Genomic DNA, 21,632 nt, shown 5'->3' with positions numbered 1-21,632 from the left:
TGAATATTGGGGGAAAAAACCAACCACAGAAAGGATAATTGTATGAGTAACCAAAGAAGGCAGGGGCGGAGGAGTGCCTGGGGTCGGTCTCCCAGGCGTGGCTGCCAGGAGTTGGGGGAGCAGTCAGTGGCAGCGTGAGAACGGGGTTAGGCACCTGTGAATCAGCCCTGGGCCTCCTTTATCACCAGAGGGGGTTGTCAGGGGACGCTGGCCCCCCCCCCCCGCTCCCTGGGGACAGTGGACAATGAAGAAGCTCAGCTGAGGGCTGTGACTCACCGACCGCTGAGGCCACGTCGAGCCCCCACGCTCAGCCCCCGTGGCCCCCGCCGTCCGACCTGGGCAGTGAGCAACATGGAGTTCCCGGTCCCCTTCTGATACCAGCCCTGCTCCCCGGGCTTGGGGGATGACCCAATTGGCCCGGTGAGAACAGAGGCGCCGGACAATCGCTCCTTTCATCAGCCTCCACCGCTGACTAATGCCTGGCGGTCACACTGGGCCCTGCACCTTCCAGCCTCCGACCAGCCCTTGCCCTGGAGCTGGCCCCTCGGGGTCTGGAGGGAGGCGCTGCTGTCCTTGGCTCCCCGCTTTGCACCCTGGTGCTACCCTAAGTCCTGCCCCGCCAAGCCCTGGGCCCTACAGTGGCGCACTCTCTCTTCCCGTCACCCCCAGCCCTCTGGCCCTGGCCAGCAACCGTCAGAACTTTGCCAAGAGGTTTCTTGTACAAGGGCATCTTCGGAAGTTCGTGGAAAATGAGAAGCACGAAGAATTGCGTGTGGATTTCTGCCTTCTTTTTTTTTTTTTTTTCACCCAAATGAACTTGTCTTTTAATTCCAATGTCCACTTACTTATTCCTCCCCAACCCTTCTGCTTAGGGAGGGTTGGTGTCACCCGAGACAGGGCTACACTGAGGACATTTCTGGCACCTGGGCAGGCCGGTGGGAGCACCGAGCACGTGGCCAGGGACATCTCGAGATGCCTCCAGGTCCTCTGGCGAGACCTCATGGAGAGAGATGGGCTCCACAGTCAGACTCAGGTTCAAGTCCTTACTTGGCCACTACTGGGTGACCATGGGCAGGAAATGGGACCTCTCCAGGCCTCAATCTCCACAACTATTATCCATTTTTTTTATTTGACAGATAGAGTTAGACAGTGAGAGAGAGAGACAGAGAGAAAGGTCTTCCTTCCATTGGTTCACCCCCCCAAATGGCCGCCACAGCTAGAGCTACACCAATCTGAAGCCAGGAGCCAGGTGCTTCCTCCTGGTCTCCTATATGGGTGCAGGGGCCCAAGCACTTGGGCCATCCTCCACTCCTTCCCGGGTCACAGCAGGGAGCTAGACTGGAGGAGGAGCAACTGGGACTAGAACCCGGCACCCATATGGGATGCCGGCGCCACAGGCGGAGAATCAATCAAGTGAGCCACGGTGCCGGCCCCTATTATCTATTTTTTTTTAAGGAGTGGGGGTCATGATGCCACCCTTCCAGGAACCTGTCCACTGGGCCTGGGTGGAAGATGAGGGTCCCGGCACAGGGGTTCAGGAAATGGGGTCGAGACGCCCTGAGGGGAGGCCTGGGCTAAAGGAGGGTGTGTGTGACTGTAAGTTCCCAGCTGAGATCTGACCCATTGCGAGAGGGCCATGGCCGGCTCCTCTTCCTAACAAGGACTAACAGAGACCAGTCTGGAAGTGACCTGGTGTGTTCTGAGCGGCAGCTTGGAAAACTGGGTACAGCTCCGGCCTGGGAGGGAGGGAAGAGCCAGGGTCTGGTCCCAGCTGGGTCTCCCACCAGCCGTGTGGCCGTGGCTGAGTCCCAGTTCCTACGTGGCGTGTCCCCTATCTACCAAGGGAGGGGCGAGCCGGCTCTGCAGCCATTTCGTTCAAGATGAAAAGCAGAGATACTGAGCTAAAACAGATGTGGTGCTTAAGGCCAAGATAATCAGCACAGTGGTTTCTCTCTTGCCAGTGCCCTGCGTCAGCAGGGCCTTGGCGCAGTGCTGGCTTGGGCTCATTTTGATAGGCAATCAAGGCAACATCTGTGGACCCCAGCTTCCAGGAGACAGGCTAGCCAGCAGCTTCTAAGCCCCCAGCCCTTCGTCCTTGCCGAGGGACACGCGTGTGGCCGGGGACCTCCTGAACCCACGGGGTCCTGGCTGGCGCCGGATGCTGGGCAATTACTAAACATGGCTTCTTTGCTACCCGTGGCCGCCGTCTTCACAGCCTTCCGCTGTCAGCTATGGGCACCAAAATAAACCTTTCAGGGGCCCTTGGGAATGGCCACGTGGTGGCGTTGGTGCACACTTCCCGCCCTGGAGGGGTTCCCGATCCTGGCAGGGCCACACCCACAGGGCAAGGCGAGCGGACAAGGAGGAATTCCCAGAAAGGTGGGCGGACAAGGGAACCCGCATTGGGGAACGTAGCGAGGGACCTAAGGTCGCAGGGCAGGGGCGCGTGCTGGGTTCAGCGGGACAGATTCTGGCAGCACACAGCTCTGAGGGTTCAATGGCATCTTCGAGGGACCCCGTCTGCCCCAGCTTCCATCGCAGACCCGGTCTGTTCCCTTTGCCCCGCGGGCCGCGGTTGGTGTCGACGGGCTCACTGGCTTACTGACCCAAGACTTCCCTAGGAAGGCAAGCTGCATGTGGGGCGCACGAGGCCGCGTGAGCAGCGCCCGCAGGATCCTGGTCGCGTTGGAGGCTGGCAGCGCTGCGAGGCTGACTCATAGTTGGGCAAAGAGGTCAAAAGAGAGACTGGGACTTTTTCTTTTTTGCTTCCTAATCAGTGGTTTCTCGCCCTTCCCTGGAGCGTTGGGGCACGGAGCATCCGGAGGCCTGGAACGCGGACATGCGTGGGCGGGGCGGGGCTGCGAAACTGCGCCGGCAGCCCCGAGGAGAAGAATCAGTCTTTGTCCCCATCTTCACATGCACCTGTCGTCCCAAACCCTTGACAAACATTGTGTCATTCACCTTCCAAGGCTCTCTGTGCATTCGGCCTGGGGCGGTGGAGGCCAGTGGGGCAGGGGGAGGGCGGCTGAGGAGCGCGCATTCCACGCATTCCTGCCTCCTGACAGCTCCTGGTACCACGGAGGCCGCCGAGCGAGCGCACCGTGTCCAAAAATTCCAACTGACTCATCCGTGGGTGAAGGAAGCCGACACGAGGGGACAGGTGGAGCCTTCCGGGGCTCTGTCCCCTCTGGGTCTCCCAGACGCAGGAGCGAGGGTCGGGATTTGGGCCATTTCTGCTCCCGGGGCCGTCAGGTGTCCCTGGAGGTGTGAGGAAGTGGCGGCAGGTGCAGCGCCTGTGTTGCCGGCCGGCTCAGATCTCCGCTCTCTGGATTTGAGTTCCGGCTCCATTGGGAACAACTCTGTGACCTCATGGTCTGTGGCTCCAGTGATCGTGGGTAAATGAGGGTGGCCAGTGGTTGCTTCACAGCTCAGCAGAGGATGAAGCAAGAAAAATGCAAATTCTAAGCAGGGCTCCCTGGCATGCGGGAATTGCTCAGCCCTGGTGACTCCTTTTGATGCAATGACGTGAGACTCACTTCCCGGCTGGCGGGCAGGCGACTGTGTGACCCTCCCTCCTCCCTCCCTCCCTCCGGCCCAAGGATGAAGGCTGCAGAACTGCATGGTGGGAACGGCCCTGCCCCGTCTGGGGATCCGGGGTAGGATTTCTCTCTGAATTTCACCGCCAGGCCGGAGTTGGGCAGCGGCTGAGCCTCGCGTGCACGGAGGGCGGTGACCACACTCGGGCAGTGAGACCAAACTGAAAAGGGCAGTGGCTTTTCTGGTCCTCACGCCGGCCTCCAGATGGCTTCTAACCAGATTCCTGCCAAGTCCCTCTCACCCGCCCTGCCTCCCCGCCACCGGCCCGCCCTGAACTTGGCTGATGCCGAAGCGTTTCTCAAATGGGGGAAATACAGTCCTTCCGTCACCGCCTCATACTGGGTCACCAGACCCCCACCCCCACTCGCTGGCTCAGCCCACCTCCCAGCTGTCTTCCCAAGGGGAACTTTCTAAAGGTTTTTCCCCAGCTCTGTCTTGGGGCCGGCGGCGAGCGTGAAGTCCGGGAATGAGGAGCGGCTCCGGGTCGCAACGTGACCTTGGGCTGGTCCTGGTCGCTGCTCTTCCTCCGATCCCACTCTTCCTCGGATCCCTGTGCAACGAGGAGGCCGGCTGAGGTCATGCAGGCGGCAGTTTCCGGCAGCTGAGTTCTAGCTGTCCCGGGGCGGGGGAGCGCGGGCCAGATGAGCACCGTCCCGCCTGGGCAGGAGAGCTCTGGGTTCAAACGCTCCTCACATCCCTGTGTTGGCTCTCGCCCTCTCTGAGCCGGTCTAGCTGTAAAAATGGGTATGATTGTTGCCACTCCGGGGGCTGTTACAAGGGTCAGGAATAAAGGACCCTGTGCAGAACTGAGCACGGTGCCCGGCACGCGATGGTGGTTCCGTTTTTTATTTTTGTCTCCAAAGGCAGGGGATCGCCGAGCTTCGCTGCACTGCCCACCTTACAGAGGGGAAGGGTGAGGCTCTGGCGGAGGCTGGTGGGAAGCGAATTCAGAACATGTTTCCATGTTGAGGCCGCCACGCCAGGCCAGCTCCAAGAAGGAAGCTGCAATAAGTCAGGGGAAAAGTCCCAGAGTGTCTGCGCTCGCGGCCTCGGGCGGCTCTCAGAGCTCGTGCCAAGAGCTGGCTTGGCCGCTACTCGTTTCCCTTCATGCCTGCTCGCATAGTTCCAGATGTTCTAGGCAGCAGCCCTGCGCGCAGCGGTCAGTTTCTTTGGCTCGCTCTCCCTGCACTTTGTGTTTCCTCATAGCTTTACACATGGAGAACCGCATCTTTTTCCCGTCACCTTTGAAATCACCCAGACACTGTCTCCCGGCAGGTCCCTGCGAATGTCTTGGCCGGCTCGACTTCACGGAGGGAGGGCTGGGACGGCAGGATGCCTCACAAGATGCGCCTTGGACCAGCAATAGCACGAACCGCCTCTAGCAGTTTTGCACTTGGGGTTCATTAGTTCCTGTCCCCAGTGTGCCTGGAAAATGCTAGCCTGGGGAGAGCCAGTAGAACGAGCGAAATGGAAGGCGCTCTCTCCGCAGTGCCAGCCGCAAGCTGTCTCAGGCTTCCCAACACCTAGGGAGTAGGTGTTATGAGCTCCGCTTTTTGGATGAGAGGCTGAGCCTCGGAGAGGTTCTGTTACTTGTCAGTGGTGACCAAGCTGCTGGAGGACCAGAGGGTCCAGGTCCAAAGCCCAGCTCTTTCCGTGATGGGTGGATGGTGCGAGCGTGGCTCCGGGCCTTGGCTACTCTGTCTGCCATCCTAGTGCCAGGCCGTGAGCTTCAAACGGGAGCCCTGAAACCCGGCCCAACCAGAAGTCATTGGCCTTGCCTGGTCATGGAGGAGAGAATCAGACCCAAAAGGATCAGGAAAAGGAGTGTACACGTGCACGCGTGTGCGTGCACAGGCATGCATCGGTGTGAGGGTGTGCATTTGCATAAGGACAGGTGTGTGCACACCCGTGTGAGTGTGAGAACATGTGCACACGTGTTTACATGGGAAGGTGCACGTGTGAGGTTGTGTGTGAGGGCGTGTGCACAGTAATGCATGTGTGTGCAGGCATAAGGATGAGGGAGTGTATGCTGTCTGTGTGAGGATGCGAGTGTGCGTGTACATTCATGCACGTGTGAGGATGAGCAAGTGAAGGCGCATGTGTGAGTCTGTGTGTGAGGGTGGATGCGTGTGGGTGTGTGCACCCACGTACAAGCATGCCAAAGGGTGTGCACGCGCCTAAGTGTATATGTGCACACAGACACAAATGTCCTGCATGTACGTGTGTGTAATGATGTGGACAGGGTGCATGTGTGCGCAGGGCTGTGTACCCATGCGTGTGCCCAGGCCTGCGGGCATGCTTGGGGAGGACGTGTGCACATGCTTACAGAAGACGGGAGGAGGCCGGACGATGGGAGCGGGGGCGCTGTGACCACACCAGGTGAATGGCTTTGCTTTCCAAGGCCTCCGTGGTGTTGAGTACCAGGTGTTCCCAGCACCAGCGACTGATCTGTTAAAAAATGTATTTGTCTTCCCCTATGGGCAAAGGGCAGCGTTCGGGCAAACAGAGGGCTTCCTTTTCCTGGATGACTGACCTGCGCTCACCTGGGCCCCGAGGATGGAGGTTTACCTTGGCCACGTGCACCTCCTCCGCCAGCCCAACTTCTGGGCCAGACAGCGCCGGGCTCGGAGCTGCCTCAGCTCAGGGAGCGGCTCGGCTCGCCTCTCTGCCTCTATCTCGGGCAGATTAGCTTCCCTGGCACTGGCTTTGTTTTGGCTCATTAAGGGGGAGGGACCCGCCGAGAGCCCAGGCCCAGGCCTCTCCCTTCAACCCCGGAGGCCTGGCTCTGCTGAAAACACCCTGATGCAGAGTTTCTCCATCCACTGCTTTCCCTGGCTGACTGTGCCGGGCAGTCGGGGAATCACCTAGGGCTGGGGCTATTTTGTCTGCTGGGATTTGTTTCCCTGCTGAGGTGGCGGCTGGCGGGGCGGGGTGGGGGGGGGGGTCCCAGCAGCCATTGTGGGCCTGGGCTGTTTGTTTGTTGAGCGTTTGTTGCTCAGAGTGGGTGGGGTATGGCTGAGAACTCCGTAATGGGAAGCAGAAGGGAGGAATCCGACACTTGTGCAGATAAAATTCTTCTCTGAGGGTCGGCCGTGCCTGATGGTGTGCGAGGAGCCTGCTTGTTCGTCTGTGTCCCGCCAGGGAAAGCGCCTCTGTGTTCATTTCAATCTGGTTTTCATTCATTCTACCCCAAACCGGCCTTTCATTTCCATGCTGCCTCTCAGTGAGCATAAACACTGTGGTGCCTTAGTTCTTAAACCTTTAAAAAAAAAAGATTTATTTATTTGAAAAGCAGACTCACAGAGAGAAGGACACACAGAGAGATTTTTCTATCTGCTGGTTCACTTCCAAAATGGTCACGATGACTGTGGCTGGGCCAGGCTGAAGTCAGGAGCCTAGAGCTCCATTCGGGTCTCCCACGTGGGTGGCAGAGGCCCAAGCACTTGGGCCATCTTCCACTGCTTTCCCAGGTGCGCTAGCAGAGAGCTGGATCAGAAGTGGAGCAGCCAAGACTCAAACCAATGCTCATATGGGATGCTGGTGGCATCATAGGCAGCTACTTACTCCCCTGAGCCACAACACCAGCCCCTAGCTTTTATTTATTTATTTTATTTGAAATGCAGAGTTACAGAGAGGCAGAGGCAGAGAGAGAGGTCTTCCATCCTCTGGTTCACTCTCCAAGTAGCCACAATGGCCACAGCTGCACCAATCCAAAGCCAGGAGCCAGGGGCTTCTTCTGGGTCTCCCACACAGGTGCAGGGGCCCAAGCACTTGAGCCATCTCCCACTGCCTTCCCAGGCCACAGCAGAGAGCTGGACTGGAAGAGGAGCATCCGGGACTCAAACCTGCGCCCATATGGGATGCCAGCACTGCAGGCAGCAGCTTTACCCGCTACGCCACAGCACCGGCCCCCAGCCCCTAGCTCTTAAACATCTTGACCAGTGCGCCCACTCAGCTTGCTTGGACCATTCTAGGGCCCAATAGACTACAAGCTTCCTGAGGGCAAGACCTGAGTTTCTTTTAAGCCCGCTGTTGCTCCCGTGTCTGGCCCAGCGCCTGCACTCTGAGGCAGAAGGGGGCTCCGACATATTTGTTGGATGAATGAAGGGTGAGGCGTAACTTGCTACTGCTGCAGGTATACGGGCCTTTGTAGGCAGCCTTAATCCAAAGATTCTTTAGATCTTTGGGCCAAAGTTACATTGAGCCAAAATCCCCTTCTCCCTGGAAAATACAATTAGGTGCACCATGAAATCCCTGGAGCTACGTGCAGGTGGACTCCTCCCAAGGCCTGGTTCCAACGTGAATACAGTTCCCATAACCATTCTGCAGGATCTTTCCCTACATGGCCACCCCTGAGAAAGGAATTTAAAACCAGATAAGATTGAGGCTCGCTAAAAAGGCACTGGCCCCAGGACACAGGCGAGTAGGAGACCCTGGTCGTGTGAGCCCCTGAAGCAGTGGCTAATCCTTGCTCAGTAGCTGAAGCCATGTCCACAGTAAATTGCCTAAGCACAGTGGATGTGCCCCAAACCCTTCAAGCAAAGGGCATGTTCCCGCTTACCGTGTTCCTCCAGGAGTAGCCATGCAGTAAGCAAATGGGCAATCAGCAAGCAAACGTGATCGCAACAAGCAATCTGTGGTCTCCCCCTACCCATTCACACTGCTCAGACGCCATCTTGCTCAGGTCACTAGACTCTATGGCCAGGTGGTCAAATAAACTCCTTTCCTCTCGTATTCACTGTGCCTCAGCTTGCTTTCTAGGTGGACGCCTTCGACAGGACACAGCAAGGTTTTCTTCTTCTTCTTCTTTTTTTTTTTTTTTTTTTTTTTTTTGACAGGCAGAGTGGACAGTGTGAGAGAGAGACAGAGAGAAAGGTCTTCCTTTGCCGTTGGTTCACCCTCCAATGGCCGCCGTGGCCGGCGCACCGCGCTGATCCAAAGGCAGGAGCCAGGTGCTTCTCCTGGTCTCCCATGGGGTGCAGGGCCCAAGCACTTGGGCCATCCTCCACTGCACTCCCTGGCCACAGCAGAGAGCTGGCCTGGAAGAGGGGCAACCGGGACAGAATCCGACGCCCCGACCAGGACTAGAACCCGGTGTGCCAGCGCTGCAAGGCAGAGGATTAGCCTAGTGAGCCACGGTGCTGGCCAAGGTTTTCAAACTTGAAGTGTCCTCCGTAAGCTGGACCCAGCATTCTAGGTGTAGCCCGTTCAGCCAGGCAAGTGCATGGATGTTGTGGGATGATTGGGTCCTAACCCCTAATCCTTGCGAATGAGACTTTTTATGGAGGTAGCGTCTTTGTAGAGGTAATCAAATCAAGATCGTACTGGGTTGAATCGTGCTGGCCCTCAATCTGATGACTGATATTAGGAGCAAGACTTCAACGCACATAGACCCACCCGGCATAAAGCCATATGGAGAGAGAGAGGTAGAGATTGGCCTGATGGATAAGAAGCCAAGGGTGACCAAGGATGGCCAGCAGCCGCAGGAAGCTAAGAGAGATGCATGGAGCCAGCGCTCCCTGGGAGCCTCCACAAAGAACCAACCTTGCCGACACTCTGGACGCCAGGCCTCCAGAGCTGTGAGAGAAGACGCTTCTCTGGTTTCAAGTCACCCAGCTGGGGACACTTTGTTATGGCGGCCCTAAGACACTGACATGTTGGACTCTGACCCTTTGCTTGCTCTGTACATCAGGGTAAAACATCGTTCTTTGCAAGCGTGTGGTTGCATCCTTCAGAAATGTAAAGAAACCAGCTTCAAAACTACTGGAATTATTAGAAGGATAGAGGGAAAGGACTAGCCCAGATAAACCCGCCAAGGTCAGGGCATTCAGAAGCTGCGGAGAGCTGCAATTGTAATCTAGCCTATTCACAGTAGCACTTGAAGCCATAAATCACTTAGCAATAAACCTATGTGGATTTTGATAAAGAACACCACATAGTTTTTAAACTGGGAAAGTCTGAGAGAGCGCGGAATAAAACAGGTGTTGTTAAGAGGGAAAATTAAATCTAGGAAACCTCCTCTAGCCTCGAATTACCTTGCTAATTATGATTCCAATTAAAGCCACAGTGAGATCCATCGAAGTGTTTCAGAAGTCAACATTTAATGAGGAAGAGAAAACAACAAAGACAATTCTGGAAAAGAGGAGTGGGATGGGTTTGGGAGAGGCTTGTCCTACCAGATATTAGAAGGTGTCAACTCAAAACACTCAGGCATATGACATAAAACAGTGCCATAAACCAACAGGTGTTGGCTCAATCTTCAGTGCTTCCTTCCAGAATCCAGCTCAGAGTGAGACGAGATGGGGAAGACAGGGCCCAAGAAGACAAAACAGTAATAGGGAGGATTTGGGGCACCTGGGTGCTGACAGACTGTAAATCTTTTTTCCCCCTTTTTAATTATTTATTTGAAATGCAGGATGACAGAAAGAGAAAGGGAACTCGAGGTAGGCCTCCCATGCAGGTGGCAGGGGCCCACGTACTTGGACCATCCCCTGCTGCCTTCCCAGGCACCTTAGCAGGGAGCTGGCTAGGAAGTGGAGCAGCTGGGACTTGAACTGGCACTCCGACATGGGATGCTGGGGTCGCAGGTGACGGCTTAACCCGCTGCACCACAATGCTGGCCCCTCCTGCCCGCTGTCTGTATCCACAATCTGGAGTGGGCCGTCCCCGCCTGCTCTGTAACTCGATTGCTTTCTCGGAGGAAGGCAGCCTCGGAGCCCCGTCTCAGCAATGACAGGACATGCTGCTCCCTGGGAGGAGCCGGGGAGGGACAGGCAGGGAGGGCGGCATGCCTGTGCCCATCTGCTGAGCCCTAGCTGCCTTCTCCAGCCACTCCTGCTCAGTGCAGTTGTTCGAATTTCTGGAATCAAATGAGGTTGGGAAAGCACCCTGAATTTGCAGATTTAATATTCTCGGTTTCATCAGAGCACCGACACGCCAAGCTCCGTGCCAGGCTCCAAAGCTTCCCGAAGGTTCCCAACACGCAGTTCTTTGTGCCTTGCCTGGGATGGAATTGCACTGACCCCTCGCGAAGCCGATAGGCAGACTCAGCTGGGGTGGGAGGGGAACATGGAGACAGCCATGCGTGGTGGACAGAGCCCTGTAGGTGATGCTGACATGGGGCAGGTCTGAGAACAGAGCTTGTCTACTTCTTGCTTGATTGCACCTGACCTGGTGCAACACACACACACACACACACACACACGTATGTATGTGCCTATGCATACATACGTGCAGAAAACTGGTCACGCCTGCAATTTTATTTATGTATGCAAAACACACACACACACACACACACACAGATCTTCCATTTACTGGTTCACTCTCTACATGGCCACCATAGCTGGGGCTGGGCCAAGCCAAAGCCAGTGTCCGGGAACCCCATCTGGGTCTCCCACGTGGGTAGCAGGGGCCCAAGCACTTGGGCCATCTTCTGCTGTTTTCCCAGGTAGCAGGAAGCTGGATAGGAAGTGGAGCAGCCTGGACGCCAGTGTTAACAGGTGGCGGCTTGACCGGCTGTGCCACCACGCCAGGCCCGTGCTGCCTTGTTTAATCTATTCTGTTCTTCTCAGAGTTACGTTTCTGTGTTAGGCACCATCTTGCTGAGGCCACTTAGCCTGACACATCTGGACTTCAGGATCCTAGCCTGATGCTACAAATAGAAGCCAGTTACCATGTGACCCAGCCCAAGGGAAGCAGGATCATGACTTTGGGGGTCAGGCTTCCCTCTGCGTGGATCATAAGCAAATGAGGTCCAGATTGGGATGAAGAAACTGCAAACAGACAACCAAACCTGTTTTGGAAGACCCAACCCTGTCCCTTGGGCGGCCGTAACTTAACTCATCCCCCAGTGTCGCCTCCAGGAGAAAAGCTGCCTAACACTTAAGTCCTAAGAAAATCGCTGCTCTGAGAAAGAAATGAGGCAGCTGGGGCCGGGCTGCAGCTGCTGTCCTGGAAGGAGCCAGACCAAGGAGCTAGACCAGCAACAACAAGGCCGGCCGCGAGAAAAATCTTCCAAGGAGGTAAGCAGCGGAAAAAAAAAAAAATCAAGATTCCTCATTTACATTGAGAGTAAACTTCCTGTCCTATTAAACAATGAGGCATTCAAAATCCGCCTGGGTAAAAGTCCCCTGATGCAATGAGACGGTGAGCAATTTCATGTCAGGCTGTTGTTAGGGGATTTATACATGTCCTAGCGAGGGCTTGAGGTGAAAACCCGAGCCAAGAACAATAGCCCTAAACCCCCACAGGCACAGAAAGCTCATTCCAGTGGCGTTTCCTTAAGAGAGCAGGGCAGACTTTTCACAAACAAAGTGACTTCAAAGGTAGGCTTGCATCACAGGCCTCCCCCACTTGACACATCCCTCCAGCCCAGACCCGGCCCCCTCTCTCTTGCTTGGTTTCCTCCAGGAGGTTCTCACACACATTGCAAAGCCGTTCCCTGAGACGGCAGGAAAGTCGCTTTGTCAAGCGCTGACGCTGGCCACGGCTAGGTGCTCCAGGCAAATCAGCGAGCGGTGACATCACACACTCACACACTCACACACACACACACACACACACACGCACGCCGGAGGCTCCAGGGAGGAGGGTGCTGGTGGGATGGGGGAAATGGGGAAATTTTCTTACATCACTTGACGTGCTTGTTTTCACTCACAAAATCCTGAGTCATGACTACACCCAGAGGTTATAGATTCGGAAACCTGACTCCATTGGCTGACTCCCTGTCCAGGGCACCAGAGGCCGCGTGTATTGGCTGAGCGGCCCCCTCTCTAAGCTGAAGTGCCCTCTCGCTGAGGGGATTACGTGCGGACAGTGGCTCTGGAGCGGCTTAGTAAGCCAATGCCAGGCTGCTGAACAATATTTGACATCCGATGAGTTTACAAAAAGGGCAGTCTCTCTGTTTGTTTAAACCAAGATTAAGTGAAAGGAAAAGTTTTTCTTTCCCATCCCGAGACAAATGTGAAACACATGTTTTCCCTTTTGACTCTGCGAAGGACAAGGCTCAGCCCGTTCTCCCCACCCCCCGGGGCGGCGCGTCTTCCAGGGGTGCAGGATGTTCCCTCTTTGGTGGCCAAAGCCAATACAGTGCGAGGCCTTGCGTGTCCAGACAGCGGAGCTGATGGTCAGGGCCGAGTGCATTCCAGGGGGTCCCGTGGGGTGTGCCGGGGCCTCCCATTCCACCGGTAGGCAGGACAGTGAGATTTAGGGCAAGGCAGAGCGGGTCCTAGGAAGATAAGCTTGTCCCCTTGGGCCTTCTCTAAGCTTCCTCTCCCTTATCTGCAATGTGAAATTGGTCGACCCTTCAATGTCTTGAGTTTCCCAAGAATGCTCACGCAGGTTGACTTTTGCTGGCGCATGGGAGACAGGGCAGGCGACGACGGCACCCTTAGCCTGGGCTCAGGGCCATGTGCAGCCCTGAAGGTTGGGAGACCTCAGGCCAGGAGCCCTCCCTGCCACTAACTCACGGCAACCTTGAGCAGCCCACTTCCCCTCCTTGCGGGCCCTGCTCCTTATCTAAGAGATGGGGTTTGACTATCTCACCCCTGCTACAGTAATTCAGACATGTGACAGCCCGGATGACACCAGGGTGTAAAGTACTTTGAGTTCCTTGCAATGAGAGTCATTCATCTTGCAAGATAAGTTTTTTTTTTTCTTTTTTTGAAATGCTAGCCCATAAATATTTTGGAGATTATCTCAAAAATAAAAAAGAAAGTCAATATTCTTCACTCTTGGCTTTCCTTAAATTGCTACTGGTTCTGGGAATAGAAACAGCAAATGCCAGGACATCTCCCCTACCCAGGGGGTGGGGGTGGGGGAGAGGGGGCACCCGGCTTTAAGCATGTCACTTCACAAACTTCTGAGACTCAATCCAAACTGCCATTTAGTTCTCATTAGGACCTGGCTTCAACCACCTCTCCTACCTAAGCTCCTAGAACTCACTGGAATCTCCACCACGATGCCTGCGTCAGCCCTGCGGTGTCTCCTCCTGAGGCAGTGGCCAAGCCCCGGACATGGCGGCAGGGAGAAGCCCCTGATCCCCAAGGCCATCGGCCTCTTTCCAGTCACCTCTCATTGCTAGAAACTTCTTCCCTGTACTGAACCAGCATCCGCTTCAGCCTAAACCCCAACCACCCGTCGGTCCCACTGGAGCCACCCAAGCCAGCTTCATTCCTCCTGCTGGGTGTTGATGGACAGGCGTCGTGGCAACCCTGAGACAGCCCTCTTGCAGACTGACCAGTAGTGACAGCTGCCACAGATTTCCCTCAACGTAGTTTTCAGACACCTGAACGCCACTGTGGCTACCTTGCCCTTTTGGTGCTCCAAATGGTGAATGTAAGAGTGACCCGGGGGTGGGCACTGCCACTGGGGATGCCTGCCCACAGCCCGTATCAGAGCACCTGGGCACAGGCCCCGGCTTCCCTCCTGACTCCAGCTTCCTACCGACGCGCATGCTCAGAGACAGCAGGTGAGAGCTCACACAGCTGGATCCCTGCCATCCACAGGGGAGACTGGATTGAGTTTCTGGCTCCTGGCTTTGCATTTTGGGCATCTGGGGAATGAAACACCGGATGGGAGATCCCTGCCTGTCTCTCCCTTTGTCTTTTTCTCTGCCTTTCAAATAAATTAAATTTTTAAAAATAAAATATTAAAAGTAGCTAAATGTAATGTCCCAGATATAGACTGGTCGCACTAGTATCTGTCGTGTCTATAACAGTTAGGTTAGGTAAGCAACATAGCAATAGTTCAGTGGCTTAAAGAATGTAGAATTTTTTCCCCCCTCAAGTAACTGTCCAAGGTCAATGAGCCAGGCTAGCAGGTGGTTCTGTTCTCTGCAGTCATTCAGCAACCCAGGCCCCTTCCAGCTGGGGCTCTGCTCGTCCATGGGGTATTCCTGTCCACACTGGGCTGCTGCCAAGATCCAGATATGGTAGTCAAGTAAAGGAGAGTGTGGCATAGCCAGTAAAGCTGCCGCCTGCAGTGCCGGCATCCCATATGGGCGCCAGTTCAAGTCCTGGCTGCTCCACTTCCGATCTAGCTCTCTGCTGTGGTCTGGGAAAGCAGTAGAAGATGGCCCAAGGCTTGGGCCCCTGCACCAACGTGGGAGCCCAGGAAGAAGCTCCTGGCTCCTGGCTTCGGATCAGTGCAGTTCCAACCATTGCGGCCAACTGGGGAATGAACCAGCAGATGGAAGACCTCTCTCTCTCTCTCTTTCTCTCTCTCTCTCTCTCTCTGTAACTCTTATAAATAAATCTTTAAAAAAAAATAGAAAAAGGGAGAGTGTGAGGAGAGGGGTTGTGCCTACCTCCTGAGGGCCCCGCTCCCAACATGGATGACTCAATAGCCTTCCACTAAGGAAAACTCAGTCCACGGCCATACCCATGAGCGAGGGAGGCGGGAAATGGCACAGCCAGGCAGCCCCGCGCTGGCGCTCCCATCACGGCAGAAACACAGCAGGATGGACGTCGGCAGCCACGACAGGGGCCAGTCTCATGGGCTCTCAGCTGTGAGAATGCATCGAGCTTCTTTTGGATTCAAGGTCGACGCACTCACTGTCCTGCTGGGAACTCCCCTCCCTGACTCTCTCTCCTGCCTTTGCCCATGGCCTTGGCTTCAATGCAGCTTCCTCAGGGAGGCCCCCCTGCCCACCCCATGGGGCCCCTCATCACTCTCTCCTACCTTCACTTCTGTCCCTCCAGGCCCCAACACAGAATTCATTATTTTACATGGTCACCGTTTCTCGTGTGTGTGTGTGTGTGTGTGTGTGTGTGTTTCTATCTCCTGCTACGCTGCAGGTTACGTGAAGGCAGGGACCCTGTCCATCTTGTTCTCCAGGGTGTATTCGCTGCCGAAGCCAGTGCCTGACCCCCTGGAGGGCTGAGCAAGCATTTACTGGATCCCAGGAGACGCAGGCACTATATGTTCACTAACTGCAATCTTGTTTGCCAAGCCTTTCACACCGCTGGGTCACGCTGTGGTCAACCAAAAGCCCCACGTCTCTTCACACATCAACCACTGTGAAAACACATTTCTCCATCTGCTTTTGAGAAACCGATTTTTTAAATCCTACCTATGATATTTGACATGCATATCTGTTGTATTTCAGGTGTCTCTCACTCGAACCCCAAGAATCGTTTATTTTCTGATAGGTCAACAAACAGACGTCTGTATCACATTCAGTTCTGTAGTATCTGAAGCTCCGACAGATGTAGCCAGAGCTCCTTTATGTTCTTGGCAAACAGGAATGAAGATGGAAGAAAGACGCGGGGCACACACAGAGCCCTGTTTCAGGACGCGGCTCGCGGCTACCCTGCCACGGACCCGTCACCGGCTCTCTGCAGGGGCGAATGTTTGCTGAACGTTAGCTTGTGCAGACCACACTCTTACCAAGAACTTCACAGAGCCCGTGCCAGAGGCTCTGCTGGAACGAGAGGCCTAATAAAATTGAAGGTTTTCATTCTCCTCCCTCACAGGATCGTGAGAAAACACCACATTTCAGCTAATCACCAGGATCCCCTGACAACACTGTCCAGTTTACCAGTCTAGTAACCTTATAAAAAACAGGAAATGACTAGTTCTTAGTGAACCCATACTTGACTTTCAAAAATTATTGCTCTCTCGTAAGTGTTTACAAACTCCTAATTTGTAATTTGTTCTGAAACTTTTCCAGGGTCTCCTTTCTTCTCTCTCTCTCTCTTCTTCTTCTTCTTCTTCTTTTTTTTTTTTAATATTTATTTATTTGATAGCAAGAAAGAGAGATCGACGCCATCTCCTTCCGGCTCACTCCCTAAACGCCTGCACGCGCTGGGGCTGTGCTAGGCCGAAGCTGGGAACTCAACCCAGGCCTCCCAGGTGTGTGGCGGAGATCCAGCTGCTTGGGCCGTCGGTTGCAGCTTTCTGACACTAGCAGGGAGCTGGAAACAGGAGCCCAGCCAGGACTCAGACGCAGGCACTCCAACAGGGGAGGGCACGCAGGACTCCTCACAGGCCAAACGCCTGCTCCGGGTCTCCCTTCCGAACACGCTGCCGCCTGGGTCCATTTTCTGTCACGAATCCTGTTCCATTCTCACACTTCTGCGTTTCCTGCCTGCCTGCCTGGGTGTCCGATTCTAGAGTCCCCCTGGCTGGAGCTCCCATCACCACGCTCCGAGTCCCGGTGCGATCCGTTCCCCCTGCCCCTCCTCAGGGCTTGTTGCTGCCTCCTAGGCTGGACCAGAGGCACAGCTCAGGCCTGCCTCTCCTGGGCCTCAGGCAGTGCCTTGCACAGACCGCGTCCCATGAGGGTTTGGCGTTGCTAAGACAACTGAACATCAGCATTGACATCTGTTCGGGGACTAGCCCCTCATGCGCTTCTCAACTAAAGCTGTGTCCCAAATGCGAGAGACCTGCACTGAGCTCCTGGCTTCAGTCTGCCGGGGCCCAGCCTGGGCTGTTGTGAGTTATTTTGGAGAGTGGACCAGCCGAGGGGAGATCTCTGTCTGTCTGTCTGTCTCCCTGTCGCTCAGCCCTTCAAGTAAGTAAGTGAATAGATAAATAAACATTTTTCAAAAAAGAATGAAGACGTCCCAAGGAAACTACATATCACTGGATTTTTTTTTTTTTTTACACTCCTAGCAACCAATTTGATGTAAGACTCTGGGATATAAGGGGGTTAGGGACAGATGAGAACCAATCTAAACGACAGCATTTGTACATCTTGAAGGCTCGCGTGGCAAAGGAGACAATGCAAAATTCATAGCTATAGTCACGCTCCACAGGTAACGTTTTGGTCAGCAGCAGACCCCGTCTAACCCGTGTAAGCACAGCCTAACCACAGGGAACGTTTTGGTCAGCAGCAGACCCCGTCTAACCCGTGTAAGCACAGCCTATGACGTTCTCACGTCGGAACACGTCTGCAACCTTTGAACACCACACGGCAGCACGAGCCAGGTGCTTTCACACGTGTCACTTTGCAGAAGCGCGTTGAGATCTGCAGACGACATGGTCACCTTTGTAGGAGGACTCATCAGACGGCTCATGGAAGCGTCGCTGGGCTGGTGACGAGGCTGAGAGCCCTGGACTTGGGCCCCTGCCTCCCACATGGGGCATCTGCATGGGGTCCAGCTCCTGGCTTGGCCTGGTCCAGCCTTGGCTGTTGCAGGCATCTGAGAAGTGAACCAGTGCATGGAGGATCTGCGTGCACATGTGTGTCTGTGTGTGTCTCCCTCTCTCTTAGTCACTCTTGCCTTTCAGATAAATAAAACATTTTTTTTTAAAAAAGTGTGTGGGCCGGCACTGCGGCTCACTAGGCTAATCCTCCGCCTTGCAGTGCCGGCACACCGGGTTCTAGTCCCGGTCGGGGCACCGGATTCTGTCCCGGTTGCCCCTCTTCCAGGCCAGCTCTCTGCTGTGGCCCGGGAGTGCAGTGGAGGATGGCCCAAGTGCTTGGGCCCTGTACCCCATGGGAGACCAGGAGAAGTACCTGGCTCCTGCCATCCGATCAGCACAGTGTGCCAGCTGCAGCGCACTGGCCGTGGCGGCCATTGGAGAGTGAACCAACAGAAAAGGAAGACCTTTCTCTCTGTCTCTCTGTCTCTCTCTCTCTCTCACTGTCTGCTCTGCCTGTCCAAAAAAAAAAAAAAAAAGTTTGTGTGTGGGGAGCAACTGGGACTAGACTGTTACTCGAATTAAGACTTATTCTATGCATCTGCTCTCCCACAATATGGCGCTGGGAGAGGAGGAAACAGCTTCCACACAGCTGCCTCCAGTTCAACCAATAAACAGCAGGACCTGCTCCTGATTGGAGGAGAGCAGCGTACTCAGCGTGTGGGCAGCCGAGTTGGGATTGGTGGAAGAGGACTATAAAGGAGGGAGAGACAACATGCACCAGGAACGTCTAAGGGGAACATCTGAGGGAACACCTGTGCAGCCCCCGAGAGAGCCGGCTGGCGGTGTGCCGCTCCCCTGCGGAAGTGGGGAAAGTGGCAGGGGGCCCGCCCCTCCACAGAGGTGGAGGGATGGTAGCCAACCCGGGAAGAACCAGCAGCAAACCCGGGGAGGGCCGAGCAGACAAAAGAACAGCGCAGGGTCCTGTGTCATTCCTCCACGAAGACGGGGAGCGACATTTGTGGAAAATAGAATTACAAGGTGGTTTATTTTGAGGCAGAAATTTTGAAATCCATGCCGATTTTCTTTTTTTTAAACATTTATTTGCAAGTCAGTGTTACACACAGAGAGAGAGGAGAGGAAGGGAGGGAGGGGGAGAGAGAGAGTAAGAGAGAGAGAGAGAGAGAGAGGTCTCCATCCGCTGGTTCACTCCCCAGTTGGCCACAATGGCTGGAATTGCGCTGATCTGAAGCCAGGAGCCAGGAGCTTCTTTCGGGTCTCCCACATGGGTGCAGGGGCCAAGGACTTGGGCCATCTTCCACTGCTTTCCCAGGCCACAGCAGAGAGCTGCATTGGAAGAGGAGCAGCTGGGACTAGAACTGGCGGCCATATGGGATGCCAGCGCTTCAGGCCAGGGCATTAACCTGGTGTGCCACAGCGCAGGGCCCCGTGCCTATTTTCACAATACGCATTTTCCATGAACTTTCTGAAGACCCCTCATAGAATTAAAACACTTTCATTTGCATGAACGTTCAGAAGGCTAAGTGACATCCCTCTGCATTTCACTCCCTGCTAACGCTTCCGTATCTGGCAGAAATGGCGTATCTGAGAGGAACAAGTTAGCTCTATTGGATCATCGAGCCCAATTCCTCCCAATGGTACAAGAAGAGCTTGTACCTTAGAGGGGAGAGGAATGAATCTCCCACTGCCGGGGTCCCCCAGATGTGCCACGGCGCTCACAGGGGGAGCCCCCTCCCCTTCCCAGCCTTCGGAAAGCTCCGGGAGACAAGCCTTCCTTCCTATCAAATGCTAATGACTCTACTTGCAAAACCCTCATTATAGAAACCCTATTTGCTGCTTGCTTTCTGAGCTCTAAGACATCCTGGATTAGTAGGAAAGCCACCCAGGTACCGACTCCGCGTTTCCCGATGGGCTGACTGGAGCTGGCGGTTTCTTCCTGAGTAACATCTCCGAAGGTCTGGAACACCGCCCGATGCCAGCAACTTAGGGACCACCAGATGCACTTCCCAGAGCAGGAACGAGAACCCATTGAAAGCCGCGCCAACCTCTCCACCATGGTTTCTGTCTTGCTCTTTTCTTCGGCTTATAACAGAATCCTGGGGGTTCCGTTTTCTGGCCGAGGATGGGATTTGGGCTCCCAGGTGTCAGCTCACACTGACCTGTGAGTTTTCAGCCTACTCTTCCTTAGCGCCCCTCTGCGAGAGGCCGCTCAGTGACTTAGCAAAAAGCTTCTCTTCCGGGCCCTTCCATTCCGCGCCTCGCTGTCCTCCAAGACATCCAGATTTCTAGGAACCCGCAGTGCGGCAGCCACATTCGGTTTCCAGCCACAACGTTTTTGCTGGCCTGCACTTCGTGTGAGCTCACGGCCACTTTCAGAGTTTCCCAAATGTCTTTCCAGCCGCCACCTTCCCTTCGCTCATTTCCTCCTGCTCTGGCTTCCCTCCTGGGTGAGCCCCATGGACCAGTGCCTCGATCTGACTACAACACAGCTGCCCATCACACACACACACACACACACACACACACACACCCAGCAGGTGTTAGGCTGAGGCACGAGCAGACGCCCAGGAGGACTTCACAGTGACGTCACAGGGCAGCAGTTGGCAGTAACTCAACAGATAACCACGCCGGGGTGGCTGAAGTCCCACGGTGAAGGCCGTCCAGTGACTCGGAGCTGCGTCCAGCAGTCTCGTTCCAAAGCCGGGCCATTCGTAAGTGCACCTTTCCCGCTGCCAAGCGATACGGGAAACCTGCTTCAAGTGCAGAGAGAATTCTGATTCTGCTTTTTCTTTTTCCAGTTGTGCTAAAATACGTGTAACACGGAATTCACCATTTTAACTATTTTTACTTGTATTGAATACATGCACCTGTCAGGCAACCATCACCCCATCCGTTTTTCACCCTTAAAGCTGGACCTCTGTATACATTAATCACTAACTCCCTCTCCCCCCTCCCTGCAGCCCCTGCAACCACCATTCCACTTCCTGTCTCTCCATTTGCCTATTCTGGGCACTTCGCACAAGCAAAACCATGCAGAACTTGTCCTTGTTCTAACTGGCTTATTTCACGTACCATAAGGGCCTCAAGTTTCACCAGTGTAGCAGGTGTCGGGATTCCCTTCCATTTTAAAGGTGGATGAAATTCATTGTACATACCCACCATATTTTGCTTATCCAGTCACTGTCGCGAGATTCTGAGATTTTAAAGAGCGAAGCCTGTATTTTAACAATGGAGGAGGCCTGGAAGAGTCGGTGGCGTATGGTGGGATGAGCACTAAACAGGACACCAGGGAGCTGGATTTTAGTTCCTGTTCTGCCTTTGGCCCATGGCAGATGGCTCCCATCAGAGTGAGCTGGAGGAGTTCCTACATCAGAGCCGGCCGGCAGGTGGGCTTTCGGCAGAGGCTGACGCTGCTTTGGGACTCCGGCCTCCCACACTGGACTGTCTGGTTTGAGTCCCAGCTCCGCTTCCGAGTCCAGCTTCCTGCTAATGTGCACCTTGGATGGCAGTGGTGATGGTTCGGTGGTTGGTTTCCTATCACTCGCACGGAAGACCCGGATGGAGTTCCCGGCTCCTGGCTTCAGCCTGATCTAGCCCTGGCTGTTGTGGACATTTGGGGACTGCAGCAGTGGATGGAAGACCTCTCTCTACGTGTCTCTACGTGATGTGTGTTTCTCTGTCTTTCTAATTATTAAAAATAAATAAATAACTTAAAACAAAAAGAGCCAGCTGAACTCCTGGGAGGAACGCAGATTCCTCGAGTTGGTCCCTGCATTAAGGCCTGAGACTCTGCGTGTCTAGAAGGAGTCTTGGCACACTTAGTTTCAGAACGGCTCTGAGCCTCATTCTCCCCACCTGGACTAGACCAGAGATTAAAGAAAATTATATCTGTGTCATTCTCTCTCTCTAACTTTTATGATTTGAGAGGC

General features: G+C 54.7%; 1 long non-coding RNA gene across 1 annotated transcript; it reads left to right on the top strand.

The window, feature by feature from the left end:
- Positions 1–11,263: 11,263 nt before the first annotated feature.
- On the top strand, positions 11,264–14,243 carry LOC138847369 (uncharacterized). The gene is made up of 2 exons (XR_011385121.1): positions 11,264–11,618; positions 13,485–14,243. It is a non-coding gene; the product is annotated as an uncharacterized lncRNA (long non-coding RNA).
- The last annotated feature ends 7,389 nt before the right edge of the window (positions 14,244–21,632 follow it).

The sequence above is a fragment of the Oryctolagus cuniculus genome, chromosome 21 (assembly GCF_964237555.1).
Source record: "Oryctolagus cuniculus chromosome 21, mOryCun1.1, whole genome shotgun sequence".
NCBI classification, from domain to species: Eukaryota; Metazoa; Chordata; class Mammalia; order Lagomorpha; family Leporidae; genus Oryctolagus; species Oryctolagus cuniculus.
This window is presented reverse-complemented; position numbering and strand designations above follow the sequence as displayed.